Below are 16,681 nucleotides of genomic sequence, written 5' to 3'. Positions count from 1 at the left end.
GAGCACTGGGGTGGGTAAGAGGACTGGGGGGGGAGCACTGGGGGGAGTGGAGAGCAGGGGTGGCAGGAGAGTGTGGTGGGGGAGCAAAGCACGGGGGGGCAGAGAGCACAAGGTGAACTGGGGGGCAGTAAAATAAGTTGGGCAGGAGGATCGAGGGGGTGGGGGCTGCATATAGAGGAAATTATCTTTCTATATTCCTCCATGCAGCTGCTGAATGCTTGATTCTCTTCATCTCCCTCCTGCAAGAATTCAGCGGCTGCATGGAGGAATATAGAAAGATCATTTCCTCTATATGCAGCCCCCCCCCGATCCTCCTATCCAGGCACACAGAGCGGGCTGTACAGACGGCATCTCTTCCTATGGATCACACAGTGCTGGCTGGCAGTGGCTGTGTGTTCGGGCCGCCGCAATGTAACACAGTCCCGCCCCCCCAGACCTGCTCGTGTGATAGGAAGAGCGTTGATTCTATCTACTATCACACGAGCAGGTCTGGGGGGGCCGGACTGTGTTACATCGTGGCGGCCAAACACACAGCCACTGCCAGCCCACACTGTGTGATCCATATAGGAGGAGAGTGGGGAGCAATGCAGCCGCAACCAAAAGTGGCCCCAGGGCAGGCGGCTTACTGGGAAATCTCCCGGTATCCTGGTAGGCCCGTCTGGCCCTGACTGCAGGAGCCTTCCAACCACTCGGCCAAGGGGGGGCGCCCCTTCACAAGGAAGCTTTTGGGCTCTGCTTGACAGGCTTTAGCCCCCAAGTCTTTTTCTGCACCTGGGTGTGACCTTGGGCCTTTCCTGTAGAGGGAGGTTGGGAAGGCCGTCGCCACTGCTTAGAGCTTGATTCTCCGGGAGAAAGAGAACGCCTAAATGATGGATGTTTGCTCTTTTTGATTGGAAGGAGAGTAGATTTAAAGAGGAAGTAAACCCTGATGGGTTTACTTCCTCTTTTTTTCCCTGCAAAGGTAAAGCATAATGGACTACTATGCATCGCATAGTAGCTCATTATGTGTCACTTACCTGACACAGGAGCCAGCGAAGTCGCCGCTGATCCCTGTAGTCCGCCGCGTCCATCTTGCTGGTGGCGCCTCGCAGCTCCGACCAATGACAGCGGCGAAGCCGCGATGACGTCACTCCCGCGCATGCGCACGGGAGTCGCGTCTCGCAGCTCCGACGCTACCATTCGGCGAAGCCGCGATGACGTCACTCCCGCGCATGCGCACGGGAGTCGACAAATTAGGCAAATCCATTCTTGGACTTGCCGCATTTACTGCGCCTGCGCGCCGCTGTCTACGGCGCATGCGCCGTAGACAGCGGTGCCCATTTTCGGGCAAATATCTCCTAAACCATATAGGTTTAGGAGATATTGCTTGGACCTACAGGTAAGCCTTAATCTAGGCTTACCTGTAGGTCAAAGTGGTTTGAAGGGGTTTACTTCCTCTTTAACCCCTGTAATCTTTTGGACGAATTTATCTAATTCCTCCCCAAATAAGTGTTCCCCCTTAAACGGGAACCCAATCAAATACTTCTTACATGATAGCTCAGCTGCCCAATTTTTTAGCCATAGGGCCCTTCGCATGTGTACCAACAGGAGAGACAAACAAGATGCTTGTTGGACCGAATCCAAAATCGCATCAATCATAAAACACAGGAATTTCTGCATAATTCTCCACTTCCTCACTGGGAAGAAAGCCAAGCATCTGCTTAACCTGTTCCTTGAGGAACTGACACAACCCCACAGTTGCGACTGTAGGCTGCACTACAGCGCCAGCCATGGAAAAGGAGGCTTTCAATAACGTTTCCAGCTTCTTATTAGTTGGATCCTTAAATACCTGAGCATTATCCAAAGGACAGGTCAGGTTTCTATTCACACAAGAAACAGCTGCATCGACAGATGGGACCCCCCATTTCTTGGTGAAACTTTCCTCCAAAGGATAAAGCATAGAAAACCTTTTAGGAGGAGCAAACAGTTTATCGGGATGTCCCCAATCCTCATACAACAATTTTTCCATTAGAGGGTGAATAGGAAAGGAAAAGGCAGTCTGTGGGATTCTCCTGACCCCCAGGGAAGAAACAGAGGATGTAGCGGCCTCAGCAGCGGGCATTCTGAATGTGGTACGCACCAACTCAGTATAATATTGAACCTGTTTTCTGAGTGCCTGGGAGGAGGGACTCTCTACTCTTCCTCTGACTCATCCGACTGCTCTTGATCCCTATCCCATGATAGGGATCTCTTCTCATTGTCAGAGGTGTCATCTGAAAGAGGAATCTCAGCAGAGGGAGGGGATCTACCCCTTTTTCTGCTATCTTTCAGGGAAGCTGAAATAAAACTCACGATTCTCCCTTCAAAACCCTCCAATGTAGCCTTAAGGGAGTCTTCAGTGACATACACTGGGGCTGAAACATTAGGAGAGGCTGCAAACCCTGACAGGGGCACTGACTCATCCTGTGAGGCTGGCTCCAGTCTCGCAGGGGGGGATGGTAATCTACAGGCATTTTTAGGACCCCTAGACCTAGGCGGTGATTTGCCAGTGCCCTTGTTACCTCACCCTGAGACCCTCTTACGAGTAGACATAGTCCTAAGCTACAAAGCAGAGGTACTAGTACAAAAGTGCAATCACTGTTGTGCTCCAAGTCTCACAATAAATATATATGCTTAAACTGCACAACCTGATGCTGAGTAGGTGTCTTAGGTTCGCCTGGATCCAATCCCTTAGGATGCTTACTGCCCACAGCTCCTGTGTCTTCCACTTACAGCCCCTGGCGTTCTGGGCTTTTTAAAATTGCCGCTTTGGCGCCTGCGCAGTAAAGCGTGTGCACGGCCCGCAAACCACACCCCCCCTCCTTCCATTAGTATGGGAGCATGCTCAGCGCACGTGGACTACCGGTCGTCCATAGACATGGGCGCCGTCAATAAATTAGTTCCGCACTGTTCCGTTTCGATTCGTAATAAAATTAATTCGTACTTCGTATTTCGTGTCCGAAATTCCATTCTGTTTCGTACGAAATACGAATCGTCGTTCGTTCGTTCTTTACGATGAGTTTAAAGGCAAAAACATTGCTCATTATGCTTATTATGACTTGCAGAAGACTTCTGTGATAGAAGTCAATGTAAGTTGCCTGAAGACATCGTCGGATGTCAAGGTTTTTCAGTGCGCAAACCTGTGGTGAAACACAAAACACTCGGGCCTCCCGGCCATGAGCGTGGGGAAGGGGAAAACAAAGAAGGACTCCGATCGTGAACGTACCGTTAAGCAGTCGACAATTTTATTAATAAAAAAATATAAATACACAGCAGACCAAAGGTATGACCGAATGGGTCCGATTCTAACAAATAAAAAGTATGCATAAAAAAACGGTTAAAATTAAGAACAAATATACACCCGTGCTAGGGAATATTCTAAGCGTGGTGGTATCAGCACAAACAGCCCGACATGTTTCGTAAAAACTTACATCCTCCTGGGGCACCTCATACATGTGTTATGTCACGGTGCTGGTGTCAGATCACTCTATCTGACAAGCCGCGGTAGTGTGAACGGGCACTGAGTCATCGTCCGAAATCCGGAATTCGTAAACAAAAGTTCAGTCGGAGCGACTTGAGTCGCTCCTATTAGAACGGTCCCATAGTACAGAACAGAGCGCGACTTGTCAGGTGACTAAGTCGCCTGACAAGTCACGGTAGTGTGAACGGACACTGAGTCATCGTCCGAAATCCGGAATTCGTAAACAAAAGTTCGTATTCCGTACAGAATTCGGACGCATGGCAATTCGTATTTCGGATCCTCCCGAACATACGAATTTTTGGAAATTCGTACGAAACGAATCGCACATGTCTAGTCGTCCAAGGGGGGAGAGGATCACCTACGGAGCCTTGCGGGACCCCTAGACTGCGTGGGACCCCTCTCTTACCTTTATTGTGGCAGAGTCTGCAGCGGAAGACATGAGCCATCTGAAAAAAACAGGCTTCACTGAGCGTGTGTATCTGAAAGGCGTGTAAGTATGCATCAGGCTGCTCTTACTCCCTCTAGTGGTGGAAACCAGGTAAGACATACAACTACTCACATGAAGAAATCCATAATATATGATTTATATAGGATTAACTTCTCTTACCTGTCCCCGCCACAGGAATTGCTGAAAACAGACAGATTCACCCATCACGGTGGGCAGAGTTGTGCCAACCTTCAGGATTTTTTGGGTTCCTTCTCAGAGGAACCTCTTACCTGGACCTTGTAAAAGACTCTGCCAAAAACTTTCGTGCCACTATGTAAATAGTACACCAAGTCTGGTTTTCCCAGAGCCCAGTCTTTCAACAGGAGAGGACTTACAGGCAAAACCTTGTTTCTTTGGATGACGAGGCCCGGGTACCATATCATCTTGGGAGTCAAATATCGGCCCGAGATATGGATCCAGTTATCATAGCCCTTAGACCCCCGCAGGGACCTGCACAGAGCTTTCTTCATAGCACATGTTTTACGTGACCAACCACCTTAGACACTGGCGAAAAAACTGAGGTGCCTCCCATATGGGAGGGGTTATATAGGGGAGGAATTCTCCTTAATTGGGGGGTTAACCAGTGTCCAATCACCAGAGATGCCTATATAACCCACTATGTAATAAAGCTCCTGTGTCCCGTGATGTATGATCAAGAAAAAGTTTTTTTTTGGTTCAAGAAATACTTGCCTATGTGTTTTACTTCAAAAAGGACAGTTTATTTGTGAGTAGGCAGGTACATTTCAAAAATACTAAGTCAAATTAACAAGGGGCATCAACACCAAACAACCTCCTCTACATTAAAAAAGAAAACAATGAAATAAAAAGATAATAATAGTGTTGTGGTAAGTTGACACACAAAACACACCAAAAAAATTGCTAAGATGAGCAAACTGTCAAAAAAAGAGATCTTGATTAAAAAAACAACCACAAAATAAAAAAAAATAAAAATAAATAAATGATTGGGGAGATGTGGCGAATTCAAATATTGTATTCATGAAATGAGGGAAAACAATAAAGAAATACGTTTTGGAGAAGTGTGTGTGAATATGAGCAGCAAAACAACTTCATTCTTGTAGCATTGTAAAGAAAAAGAGAATGCGCTGCATTAAAGAATTTTTAGCATTGCAGCATGGCGAATGTGCTATATCGATTACGAGCGGTAGTTTTACCTGACCGAGCGCTTCCGTCTCAGAATTTATTCTGAGCATGCGTGGCACCTTGTCCGTCGGACTAGGCTACACACGATCGGAATCGACGCGCATTGGATCATGTTGTCGGAAAATTTTATAGCCAAGCTCTCAAACTTTGTCCGATATTCCAACAGAAACAGTCCGATGGAGCCCACACACTGTCGGATTATCCGACAACACGGTCCGATCAGACATTTTCCATCGAATTTTCCGACCGTGTGTACAAGGGCTAACAGTCATTCTTTCAGTTTGAGAGCTGAAAGTATATCAAACAAGTAAATCTCTTACTTGTTGACTGTAGCTATAGAGACAATAGCCTATTCAAACTCTAATACAATAGATTGTACGTACCCATTGTCTAGCAGCATTTGTTTGAGAAATCAACTCAAGCCAAAAAACCTGACAGTATCTCTGAGCAACCACTATTGTATAATGTGTGCCCATTCATATGTTATATCTGATTAATATAAAAAAAAAATCATATTTTTAACAAATGCAACACAATCCCTTGGTGGCTGTGATCAGGAGGGACAAGATAGACTACATATATGCTTTACTGAGGATGTTGTGGCAATGCAGGAGGAAAAGGCTGGGTCTTTTGGAATGTCTCTGTCAATACATTTTGGACGAAACAATGGACTTCTGTCCAATAGGGTTGCAAGAGCTGGCAGGACCAAATGATTTGGAGAAGGGAGCCAGTCTCTTCTCCACATCTCCAGCACAAGTTTAAGCACATTTTATGGATATTTACACGGGTGTGATACCACCGGTTTCTCGGTCAGTTCAGCCCCCAGGTCTCTCTCCCACCCTGCTATATATGGAGGCTTGTGATCTGCTGGCGATGTTGTCAGCAGTCGGTATGTTTTTTTTTTTTTTTTTTTGTAAATCTTTATTTAAGGAATGCGGCTTTTATAATAGGTAATAAACAAAAAAATCAAACATGTCAACCCAGCTATTTCCATTAATAAGTAGTGATAGCAACTTTTCAATCGGGTCTTTGTACTTGAGTAAATGCAACAAAAGAGTGAACCCGATCTAGGTTCCAATACTTTGATATAGTGAAACATAGTGCTGCGGTCTAAAGACTCTATGACATTTATACTCTCCCTACCATCATTAAACATAGATGTTATCAACACTTTCGTTCTAATACAGTAAAATTAGTTGGGGGGGGGGGATACCATCTGGGAAGCAAAGTATGCTTAACTCTATTGATCAGGTACAAAACCCTTGAATTTTAGGGGACCAAGTATACACTTTATAGTACCTATAGGTTGTAGCTCCTAGACCTCGATTGGTGGGAAAGGTACTAAGAAATAACTGCAAACCAGGGTTTTTTTTTCTTTTGTGGGGGTAGAAGGTGGGTGACACCTAGGGTGTCACTAGGGGAAAGAAAAGAGTAAATGGGGGATAAAAGAGAGGAAGTAAAAGGGGAAGGAGGGGGGATATGAGGTTCTGGCAAGGCCAATGACCCTAGACTCCAGTTTAACATTGGTCAAGCTACTTAGGTAAAGGATCGTAATAATCTGAAAATTGGAACAGATTCCAGTGTGTCCAACGGGTGTTGTGCTCCTCCTCCCCGTCCCCTAAAGCAGCTGTGAGATGTGCCATCCTCTGGATATCACTAACCCTAGCAAACCACTGTGACACTGTCGGCGGGGTTTGCTGCTTCCACATACTGGGGACACACACCCTGGCTGCTCTCAAGAGGTGTTTCAGAAGTGATTTGCGATAGCGCCTACAGGACATAGGAGTCAAATTTAGAAGTACTGCTGCTGGGCAATCCTGGAGATCAATGTCCGTTAGCTTGTGGATGATCTGTAACACCTGTCTCCAGAAAGGGGTCAGAACTGGGCATTCCCAGAAGATATGAAATATGTTCCAGTCTGTGTACCACATCCCCAGCACAGAGGACTGTGACCTGGGAATATGGACGCTAAGACGGAGGGCGTCCTATACCAATGCGTCAGAATTTTGTATGTTATTTCCTGGTATTTACTACATAAGGAAGACTTATGTGCAAGAAGGAGTATACGATTCTTTTGATCATTCGTGAACGTGACATTAAGATCCCTCTCCCATTTTGTCAGATATGGGGGATCATGTTGGGCTGTATGAGTCAGTAATATGTTATATGAACTTGAGAGGGATTTCCGTATAGGCTCTTCTCCCAGGCACAAGTCCTCAAAAGGATATTGATTCTGTGTGGAAACCTCCGGCTTCCGGGAGAGATCTGAGGAAGTGTGAGAGTTGCATAATCCTCCATCTGCCCAAGATGGAGGTACCCGAACTAGGTTATATGCCTGTGAGGTCACTCCATCCCGAAGGTCCAATAAAAGAGGAGGCTCTAGCTAGCCTCTTGTCTGGGTGAAGTTGGAAGAATCTATCAAGAGATACCTGGTAAAAAGTCTGGGCGTCCAATTATAGGTGTTAAAGGAGAGGGAAACAGGTCTTTGCCCTCTTAAAATATCTGTTTAGATCCTGTAGTCTGGGCTCGATTAGTTGGTGAGGAGAGGAGAATTGGGGGAATGGGGTCCCCCTCCAAGGCAGTCCCTCCAGGGGAAATGGCACCATTTCCTGTTCTAGGCATACCCATACTTTATGAGATTGGTGCCTACACCAGTCTACCACTCTATTCATATGAACAGCTGTGTAGTACAAGGCTGGATCCAGTAGGCCAACCCCTCCTATGGATTTTGGTCACTGTTATAGTGATCTTTTAAGTCACGCAGGTTTACCCTGCCACACATAATGAAGATCGTCTGTAATTTACGGAAGGTCTGTGGTAACCCGATCCGCAGGGCTTGTAAAAAGGTAAAGCAGCCTTGGCATAATGTTCATCTTTAAGACGTTGCATCTGCCAAACCATGAAACCGCCAAGTTCTTCCATTTGTCTAGATCTGAGGAGAAAATACAGAGGAGGGGCTGGAAGTTAAGTTGGTAGATTAGAGGTAGATTTGAAGGAATCTTGGTGCCTAAATATTGGATGGCCTGGGGAGTCCATCAGAAGGGGAAGTTGGCACCCAGGCGAGACTGTGCATTTGGAGAAAGGAAGAGGTTAAGGGCCTCTGACTTTTGCAGGTTAATTTTAAAATTTGATAAGACCCCATATTGGCGAATAGCCGATAGAAGAATCGGGAGGGAGGTATGTGGTTCTGAGATGTAAAATAACAGATCGTCTGTGTAGGCCGCAATTTTATGATGGTATGAACTTGTTTTCAGTCCTCTAATGTCAGGGTTAAAACAAATATGCTGCAGTAGGGGTTCAAGGGTAATTATAAAGAGGAGCAGGGAAAGTGGACACCCCTGTCTCGTCCCGTTACTAATCTTAAAGGAGTTGGAAACTACTCTGTTTACTCTGACCAATACGGGAAGAATAAATGGCAGATACCCAGGACAGAATGGACGTCGGCATGCCAAAGCGTCACAGGGTGGCCAGAAGAAAGGTCCAGTCCACCCTGTTGAACGCCTTTTCAGCGTCTGTGGACAGCAGGATGAGCGGAATATTAAGGCGCTTGGCCCTTGCTATCATATCAATCGTCCTTGTTGTGTTATCTCTTGCCTCTCTATTGCAGATGAATCCTACCTGGTCCAGGGGGATTATGCATTGGAGGACAGAGCCCAATCGTTCGCTCATAATTTTTGTGAACAGCTTGAGGTCACAATTAAGTAAAGAAATGGGCCTTTAGCTTGCACAAAGAAGCGGATCCTTCTCAGGCTTAGGGATGACAGTGATACTGGCTTGTACGAGGTCTGGAGGCATGACGTGATTGTCTAAAATTGCATTAAAGGCCCTAACAAAATGAGTTGTTACTTGTGTTTGGAAAGTTTTGTAATAGGAAATCGTAAAGCCACCAGGGCCAGGCACTTTCCCCCCGGTGACCCCGCCAAGTCGTTCGTAAGTTCGTCCGCTGTTATTGGTTGTGAGAGCAAGTCCACCTCCTCTTCGTTTAGTGAGGGCAGATTTGCTGAGTCGAGGTGACTTTCTATTGCTTCCATTCTGTCCTGGGTCTGATCCCCCGAAGGAGGGGAATGCAAATTATAAAGAGCTTTGTAGAAAGCCCGGAAGGACTCTGCCATCACTGGTTTCGTATGGCGTTCGCTGGGGCTCTGCTTTATTTGTTCCTTGAATTCGTAAAAGGATCTGCGCATCTTCAATAGTCTGTTCTTAGCTTGGAATAGGGAATGCTCTTGGATTTGTCCTCGAAGGCTAGTAACTTCTGTTTCTAATGACCTACCTGGGTGAGATTTGTGACGTTTTTCACAGTCATGAAGCTTTGCTAGTAGATCAGACAGTTTTTGCTCTGGCTACTTTAAGTCTGTGACTGTGTTTAATGAATAGCCCTCTAATGTAACATTTAGAGGGTTAGGGACCGAATCTTTGTTGTTCTCAAAAAAAGTCCTAATTTACGCAAGATGTCTGCTTTAACTTCAGGGTCCTGGATCAGGGATTAATTTAGTCGTCATGTAGCTGCTCTAGGTGTCGAGTGTTGTGAGGTTAGTGTGATGGAGATCGAGGCATGATCCAAGACAGCAATGTGACCAATCTGAGCATTAGAGACCAAGGGGATCGTGGCATGGGAGACTAAGAAAAGATCTATCCTAGAATATGTAGTCTCTCTCTAGTGGATGGAGGATCCCCCAAATCTTGACTAAGTGGTGTGAGTGCAACAGATCCCTAATTTGGTTTCGAGCTCTTAGGGACAAGGCTGAGGAGCCATCGATGAGTCCTTGCGGGGGTCAATGGTGAGATCTCCCCCCAACACTAGGTTGCCCTCAGTGAATGAAGCCAGGGCAGATAGGCAATTCTCCAGTACCGACAGCTGATCCACATTCGACAGGTACAGGTTAGCCAGGGTGAATGTCTGCGAGTGGATTGTACCCTTAGCAAAGAGGTATCTACCCTCTCAGTCAGTATTAAGATCTATCAGCTGCCAGGGAACATGTTAGGTACCTGGGAGGTGAGCCTGACTTGGTGGAGAAGACTTCTCTTACGACTCTGGTTCAGGGTCCACTGGAGTGGGACAGTGGACCCGTGAGCGCAGCGGGGTAGGAGTGTCTGAGCTGGAAGCAGCAGTTGATGCAGGCAGTGGGAGTAGTCCTCTGGACGGCTGGAACTGCAGGAACTGGCAGAAGCTTGTAGAACAGATGGACGATCACACGGCCGGATAGCAGCAGACACCGGAACAGTGGTAGTGGATCCTGGAAGGAATGCAGCACACTTGGAACAAGCAGAAGATTAGTCAAACAGGCCGGGTCAGATCAGGCAGGCAGGAAGCAGGAGCGGCAGGCAGAAGCAAGGTCACAGGCTAGCGCAGGTTCAGCAACAAGGATAAGCAGTCCATAAGCAGGGTCAGGCAAGCCGGGATCAGAGCAGGAGAAGGCAGCAGAGTCAGACGTGAGCCGGGTCAATAATGGTAAACAGATAGGCGAGTAACAGAAGTCTCAGGTACAGCTGCAGACAAAACAGCACTGAACAAGTGCGGCTGTCACCTTTAAATAGGCCCACTGGCGCCCAACCGCGCTAGCGCATGCACGCGCGCCCGGGATACACACTGGCGCGCACACACACGCCGATGCCCGGTCTGTCCAACCGCGCGTGCAGAGCCCTGACATTGCCCCCCCCCACAAGGGGCAACCTCCGGGTGCCCAAGATGTTCCTTTTTTCCGGGTGAGAAGAAAAAAACTCACGGATTAATCTTCCAGCGTGAAGGTTACTATCAGGTTCCCAAGAATTGCTCTCTGGGCCGTAACCCTTCCACTTAATCAGGAACTGTCTTTGCCCTTGCCGTCTTCTACAGTCCAGAATAGCCTCTACTTCATATTCATCACTACCATCAACTATGATGGGTTCAGGTGGTCTAGTACCTCTATTGGGGAAGGGGTCAGGTACCGAAGGTTTTAGCAGAGACACATGGAAGACCGGGTACACCTTCATTGATACAGGTAGGGACAACTCATAGGAGACTTCGTTAATTTTCCTCTTCACCGGGAAGGGGCCCAGAAATTTGGGTGCAAACTTTTTCGACCGGCAGGCTAACTTAAGATTAGAAGTAGAAAGCCATACCTGATCTCTGACTTTAAGATCCAATTCTCCCCTTCTTTTCCGATCGAAGGCTTTCTTGCTATCCGCTTGGGCCTTGGTTATTGCTTCTTGCAAAACCCGGTTTTTTACGGCTGAGGAAGGTCACTGTGTCCTGGACTGCTGGCACTGAAGATTCTGGAAGAAAATCAGGGAGAAATTATAAGTGAAACCCATAATTAGCAAAAAACGGGGACTGTCCTGTGGCTGAATGACTGGCATTGTTATAAGCGAATTCTGCTAAGGGCAGAAGAGACACCCAATCGGCCTGTACAAAGGACGTGAAACATCTGATATATTGTTCAAGAGTCTGATTTGTTCGCTCAGTCTGCCCGTTGGTCTGGGGATGATAAGCAGATGACAAGGCCAACTCGATCTTCAAGCTCTCACACAGGGCCCTCCAGAACCGGGATGTGAATTGGACCCCTCTGTCTGACACTATATTGGCAGGTACCCCATGTAGCCTAATGATCTCCTTGACAAAGATACGGGCTGTTTCTGATGCCGATGGGGTTCCTTTCAGCGGTAGGAAATGAGCCATCTTGGAAAGTCGATCCACAACTACAAAAATGGCTGTGCAACCCTCGGAGGATGGAAGCTCAACTATAAAATCCATAGAGATAATTTGCCAAGGCCGATCGGGTGCAGAAAGAGGTTTCAGAAGTCCCCAGGCTCGGTTCCTAACTGTTTTACTTCGGATGCAAACAGGGCAAGAACTGACGTACTTAGCATAAAATTCCTTTAAGTCCGGCCACCAGAAAGTGCGTTGCACAAGCTCCAAAGTCTTGCGGGCCCCAAAATGCTCTGCCAATGGGTGGTCATGAAGCAGGGTGAGGACTCTTAATTGGATATTTTCCAGAACAAAGACTTGACTGCCCTTCCACAAAAGGCCCTCCCTGGATGTCAAAGAAATTCCTGGAGGAGTGGGTGAGTTCAAAGATGCCTCTCTGATCTGAGAAAGGAGATCTGGTTGCACAAGTAGGAAGTTGCTCACAGGTAGAATAGTATCTGGAACAGCTGTGTCCTTGGAACAGTCATACATGAGCGAGAGCGCATCTGGTTTCACATTCTTCGAGCCAAGGCGATACGTAATGTGAAAGCAGAACCGAGAAAAGAACAGGGGCCAACGGGCCTGCCGGGGCTTCAGACGTTTGGCAGTCCTTAAGTATTCAAGGTTCCTTCCAATAAGTATCTCGACTCCTCCAATGCCGACTTAATGGCCAGCAGTTCTCGATCACCGACATCGTAGTTCCTCTCAGCAGGAGAGAGTTTCCGGGAAAAGAATCCTACGGGGTGCATCAGATCTTTACTGCCTTGACGTTGAGACACCACCGCCCCTACAGCCACTTCAGAAGCATCCACTTCAAGGATGTAAGGCAGAGATGGGTCAGGGTGGCTGAGGATGGGGGCAGAAGTAAACAGTCCTTTGAGTCTTACGAAGGCCTCCTGGGCCTCTGGTCCCCAGTGAAAACGAACATTCTGCTTGGTCAACTGAGTGATGGGGGTGATAATGGCAGAGAACCCTTTGATGAACTTCCTGTAAAAGTTCGCAAAACCTACGAAACGTTGAATTCCTTTCTTGTCCCTGGGTGCAGGCCAGTCCAGAATAGCAGATACTTTTTGCGGATCCATTCTGATACCTGCTGGGGATATTTCAAGACCGAGAAATTGAATGTCTTGCTGCTCAAACTTACATTTCTCGGCTTTGGCATACAGCCCGTGCTGGCGGAGACGGAGAAACACCCTGCCCACATGCCCACGGTGTTGCTCAAGAGATCTGGAGAAAATCAGAATGTCGTCCAGATAGACGATGACAAAAGTGTCCAGAAAGTCTCTAAACACATCGTTAATGAGATGCTGAAAGGTGGCAGGGGCATTGCAGAGGCCAAAGGGCATGACTAGGTACTCATAATGTCCAAAGCGGGTTCGGAAGGCGGTCTTCCATTCATCTCCAGCCTGTATGCGAACCAAGTTGTAGGCCCCTCTTAAGTCCAACTTGGTAAAAATTGTGGCAGACCTCAATTTCTGGAAAAACTCTGGTATCAGGGGCAGAAGGTAACGTTTTTTGACCGTAATTTTGTTCAGTTCACGGTAGTCCACACAGGGCCGGAGCGACTGGTCCTTCTTGGTAACAAAGAATATACCTGCGCCTGCTGGTGAAGTAGAATGGCGGATGAACCCCTTTTCCAAATTTTCCGTGATGTAGGTCTTCAATGCCTCCCGCTCCTTTTCTGATGAGGGAAAAATGCGTCCAAACGGAATCTCAGCTCCCAGGAGGAGTTCGATGGGACAGTCATATGGACGGTGGGGCGGAAGAGAGTCTGCCCCTTTTTTGCTGAAGACATCAAGGAACTCGTGGTATGGTTCTGGCACTGATTGACACAAGTCCTGATCGGAGTCCAGGCAAAGAAGTGCAGCAGGCTGAACAGGTACTCCATGTAAACAATGTTCTAGGCAATATGGGGACTGAAACCTCACCTCCCCAGTGGACCAGTCAATAGCAGGGTTATGGGCCTGTAGCCAGGGTATGCCCAGGATTACGGGAAACAGGGGAGATGAGATTACATCAAGCGTCAGTAGTTCCTTGTGCTGAGACAGGGAGATGGCCAGCAAGGGTAGAGTCTCCTGGGTTACCGCACCCGATTTGAGGCGGGAGCCATCGGCCAGGAAAACAGATAGTCCATGAGCTTTCTTCCGAAGAGATATGGAGTGCAAACTGGCAAAAGTGGCATCAACAAAACAGCTGCAAGCTCCGGAGTCAATAATGGCGTTGATCGCGACCGTATTTTCCTGAAGCTGCAAAGAGAGAGGGAGAGCAACATGGGTGGCATTAACTGGCAAGGGTACAGGACTGGAAGACCCAGAAGTGAGGCACTTACGTGTCTTAACAGGGCAATTGTTCACGTAGTGACCAGACCCTCCACAGTAGAGACACAGGTTCAACTGTCGGCGACAAGCACGTTCTTACGGGGACAAGGTGGGGTGCATAAGTCCAAGCTGCATCGGCTCCTCGGTGTCAGGGGCTGGACTGACAGGACCCACTGGAGGAGCAGGAAGATAGCGAGTAGCAGGAGTCGGGACCCTTGCAGACATCCAGGCCGGTCGGTGGAGTTGGGAGGAGCGTTCGGATCTGCGTTCCCGAAGCCGGCGATCAATTTGGATGGTGAGCGTGATTAGGCCCTCCAGGGAATCAGGAATACCAACACGAGCAAGCTCATCCTTAAGTCCCTCAGAAAGGCCCATGCGGAACTGGTATCTCAAGGCTGACTCGTTCCATTGGGTGTCTGCGCTCCAGCGCCTAAAGTCCGAAACATAGTCCTCGGCAGCTCTGCGACCTTGCTGGAGCGCAGAAAGAGCAGATTCAGCTGTGGCAGCTCGCTGCGGGTCATCGTACAGCTGTGCCATGGCTTCAAAGAAAGAAGGAAGGGATTGAGTCAGAGCACTGTCTCCCTCCAGGAGGTGATGGGCCCAGGCCTGAGGTTCCCCCTGCAGCAGGGAAATCACAAATCCCACCTTAGTAGCTTCCAGAGAAAAAGTTCTTGGTTGAAGAGAAAAATACAGCTGGCAAGCATTGCGGAAAGCCCGGAATTTGGAGCGGTCCTCTGAGAATCTTTCCGGGATAGGCACCCTTGGTTCTGGAGGGAGCATCACCACTGCAGGCTGGGGAGTTGGTTGGGCAGGAAGCGGAGGAGGGGCAGCAGCCGTAGAACTGGGACCGGATAGGTGTTGAACCTGTTCTTCCAATCTGGTGTAGCCCTCCTGGAGGGATTTCACGGCCTGGGTGAGGGCTGCGAGATGTGAGCAGATCTCCTTCATAGCAGAAGCTTCTCCCGCAGGCTCAGTCATGGCTGTTTTGTACTGTTAGGTACCTGGGAGGTGAGCCTGACTTGGTGGAGAAGACTTCTCTTACGACTCTGGTTCAGGGTCCACTGGAGTGGGACAGTGGACCCGTGAGCGCAGCGGGGTAGGAGTGTCTGAGCTGGAAGCAGCAGTTGATGCAGGCAGTGGGAGTAGTCCTCTGGACGGCTGGAACTGCAGGAACTGGCAGAAGCTGGTAGAACAGAAGGACGATCACACGGCCGGATAGCAGCAGACACTGGAACAGTGGTAGTGGATCCTGGAAGGAATGCAGCACACTTGGAACAAGCAGAAGATTAGTCAAACAGGCCGGGTCAGATCAGGCAGGCAGGAAGCAGGAGCAGCAGGCAGAAGCAAGGTCACAGGCTAGCGCAGGTTCAGCAACAAGGATAAGCAGTCCATAAGCAGGATCAGGCAAGCCGGGATCAGAGCAGGAGAAGGCAGCAGAGTCAGACGTGAGCCGGGTCAATAACGGTAAACAGATAGGCAAGTAACAGAAGTCTCAGGTACAGCTGCAGACAAAACAGCACTGAACAACGGCTGTCACCTTTAAATAGGCCCACTGGCGCCAAACCGCGCTAGCACGTGCACGCGCCCGACGCGCCCGGGATGCACAGTGGCGCGCACACACACGCTGATGCCCGGTCTGTCCAACCGCGCGTGCAGAGCCCTGACAGAACAGTTTTAGCCAGGAGGATGCACGTGCTCTTTGATTTCAAAGTGGGTGACACACTGTGGTAAGCTATTGGGAAATGTTTGCTGTAAAGTTTTGGGATCTTATCTGCTCGGAAGCGAGTCTCTTGTAAGAAAGCCACCTGAGGTCTTAATCTCCTAATTGGGCAGTTAAGTCCTAGTGAGGGAAGAGGTAGGGCACTTCGGAGGTTGGGCTCCCAAAGCACAGGACCCCACTACAACCCCCCCGCTGAGGGCGGTCCCAATGGGGATCGCTTTGTCAAGTGAGGCTTCTCTAATGAGAGGTCAGGAGGATACAGACTAACCAATAAACTTGTGTTGAGGGTGGTAACAAAAGAGCAGCCTTTACCTAAACAAATCTCAAACAATCAACATTTTGGCTTTAAACCTAAATTGGCATAAGAAATAGTTCTAGTCCAGGAGAGTCTTTGTCACGTACCTGGTGGAGATCGAGCTGTAGAGGGGGCTTCTCTTTCACCTCCTGTCCAACACCCCTGGTAGTAATGACAGGGTGTAAAGGACACAGAGTGGCACGAGGGCTGCTGTAGCAGATGACTCTGGCTGTACTTTGGCAAGGGCCAGGTGATTTGAGAGCGCTGGGCCGGAACTGAAGACAGGAGCTCCGTGGTGCTGAATCAGCAGCTGGAAGCATAGCCGGAACATAAGCCAAGGGTTCATCAACAGCCGGGCAGAGCAGCTACCAAGACGTGAGGCAGAGGCAAAGACAGGACACAGGCCAGGTTTGGTGCACAGTCGGGGAATGATGCACAGGAACATCAGGCAGAAGCGGAGTCTAACACAAGCCGGGGTCACAAGTAGGCAGGCAGAGGTCAAGAGGTGGGTCAGACAAGCCCGGTCAGGATACAGGA

The sequence above is a fragment of the Lithobates pipiens genome, unplaced genomic scaffold, assembly GCF_037356315.1.
Source record: "Lithobates pipiens isolate NorthernLeopardFrog02 unplaced genomic scaffold, aLitPip1_a1.2 Scaffold_18, whole genome shotgun sequence".
In the NCBI taxonomy this organism is placed as follows: domain Eukaryota; kingdom Metazoa; phylum Chordata; class Amphibia; order Anura; family Ranidae; genus Lithobates; species Lithobates pipiens.
Note: the sequence above shows the minus strand (reverse complement) of the source record.